At 51.7% G+C, this 2233-nt stretch overlaps 1 non-coding gene across 1 annotated transcript; it reads right to left on the bottom strand.

Moving 5' to 3' along the window:
- Positions 1 to 403: 403 nt before the first annotated feature.
- On the bottom strand, positions 404 to 542 carry LOC123451592. The gene has a single exon (XR_006632430.1). It is a non-coding gene; the product is annotated as a small nucleolar RNA Z247 (small nucleolar RNA).
- Between the last annotated feature and the right edge of the window lie 1691 nt (positions 543 to 2233).

Below are 2233 nucleotides of genomic sequence, written 5' to 3' on the forward strand. Positions count from 1 at the left end.
TGTAGCTCATTTGTGACATTGTCTGTAGCACCAGAATCTGCATACCAAATCGGGTCACCATCGCCACCTCCTTGCTCCCGGGTGGCTGCATCAGCATGTCGTGCGTCGGAGATGTAGTCCTCATCAAACTTCCGCCGACAGTCTAGGACCTCATTGACCTATTTCTTGTAGAGTTGGCACCTGGTTCGACGACTGTTGGAGGCATCATGCATGGTGTTGTTGCCGTAGTTCCCGCCGCCACCGCCGCTACTACCAGAGTGCGCACCTTGGCCCTGGTAGTTGCTAATTCCTTGTCCAGTGTTGTTGATACCGCGGTTCCGTCCACACCCACGACCTCTTCCAAGCAAGGTGGCATTGGCAGAGGATTTTCTGATGTTCATTCCTTAGAGCAGATTGAGACATGCATCAAAGCTTAGAAGCTGGCTATACAACTCCTGAATTGTGGCCGGCTCGATCCGTGCAGCAAGTGCCGACACCACGGGGCTGTAGTCGATGTCGAGGCTAGCGAGGATGTGGGAGGTGATTGCAACATCACAAAGCGGAGGATCAACCCAAGAAATTTCATCTATGAGCGCTTTTTCTTTGTGAGATATTCTGCCATGGTTATATTACCTTTCTACATATTGTTGAGTTCAATCCTTATGTTGATGGATTGGGCATCTGTTTGGGCAGAAAGTACAGCATGAACCGCACTCCATACCTCATCCGGTGTCTTTAGCATCACGACTTGTGCGAGGACCTTACGGGATAGGGATCCCATCAGGTACCCCTGGAGTTTCTGTTGTTGTGCATACCAGAGGGAGCGAGCATAGTTGATGATCTACTCCTCCTTCCCGTCCTGGGTGACAGTGAGCGTGGCTAGAAGAACCGGACTCTTCGCGTTGAGGTAGTGTTCCATGTGTGTGCCCTTTATTTGGGGCGGCACGATGGCCTTTCATAGAAAGAAGTTTCTCCTCGTGAGCTTCGCTAATGGTGGAGAACCAAGAGACATGGTGGAGGTGCTGCTGGAGGGTGCAAAGGTGAAGGAGGAAGCCATGGCGAGCATGCTGGCAGAGGTGGCCAGCATGGAAGCAGTGGAATACATGTTCTCTCGGTAGCTAGATGTGATCTCCTTCGATCTATGAGGAATACGCTCTCATGACCATGTAAGATTGGTCGGAAGCATGTCTCCCCTGTAGGGGGCGCGTGATGTTTATATATATTGAGGCGAAAGCCCGTCATGGCTTACAAGCTTAGGACTATCGAATGGATGCGTCCAGATACATGAGGATAGAGTAAGAGTTTAAACATAGAGATAGAATTCGGTTACAATGCAATTCTACTCTATCTCTACTTTGTCTAACACAGACACACCACCCCAGCTTGGTGCCTTCAATCTCTTGTGGCAACGACCATGTTCGTCAGTGCCCGCAGCTACTTTTCCCCGGTGACGGTGTGTTACTCGTTGTTTCTCGGCACCAGGATTCGCCTCACACCTCAACCAACAGGTCCCGTGTAAATTGTTGGTGTGTCCTGTTGGATAATCAGATGCACTCTTGCTATCTTCAGTTAGTTCAGTTTACATTTCTCTGAATAATACTATCCGTCAGCGTGTGCATGTACACGTAAGAGTTCAGTTTCAGTTAGCATTCTGTTAGGTAGTTAGCTAGGCTTCAGCTCGCCGTAGGGATCGCCATCGGATGGCATGTATCACGCATTCCTCGCCGCGAGCAAGTAGGGCTCATGCACGTTCGGGCGTCGTGGGATGGCACGACCTGTAAGCTCGGCAAGCACGACCATTTCCCAGCTGTTTTTTAGGAGTTTTTTAGGAGCTCCAAGGGGGTTCAGATAAATAAGAAGAGAAATAGAAAAGCTGCAGCTGGTTACGCAGCGCAAAACTCAGTCTTCTACCTCTCGTTCTCTCTTTCACTCTAGATCGTGTTTGGCCGGTGATCTGCAACAACAAGTGGCATCAGAGCCTCGGTGGTGTGCGATCCATCCTGGGCGCCGGCGGTGTTTGATCCGTCGGAGAGATGGCTGACAGCGACGACGAGAAGGCGAAGCATCAGATCGAGGAGGAGAAGGCCGTGACGGAGGCCGTGGCGCTGGAGAAATACCAGGTGCGTCTCTCCACTCAGGAGGGATCGGGGGTGCGCGTTGTTGAGCGCGTCGTGCACAACGGCGGCGGCGGCGGGCCCCCGATGATGCTCACACGCACAAACTACCCCGACTGGGCTATGCACTAAACTGCAGC

This window comes from Hordeum vulgare, chromosome 4H (assembly GCF_904849725.1).
Source record: "Hordeum vulgare subsp. vulgare chromosome 4H, MorexV3_pseudomolecules_assembly, whole genome shotgun sequence".
Taxonomy (NCBI): Eukaryota; Viridiplantae; Streptophyta; class Magnoliopsida; order Poales; family Poaceae; genus Hordeum; species Hordeum vulgare.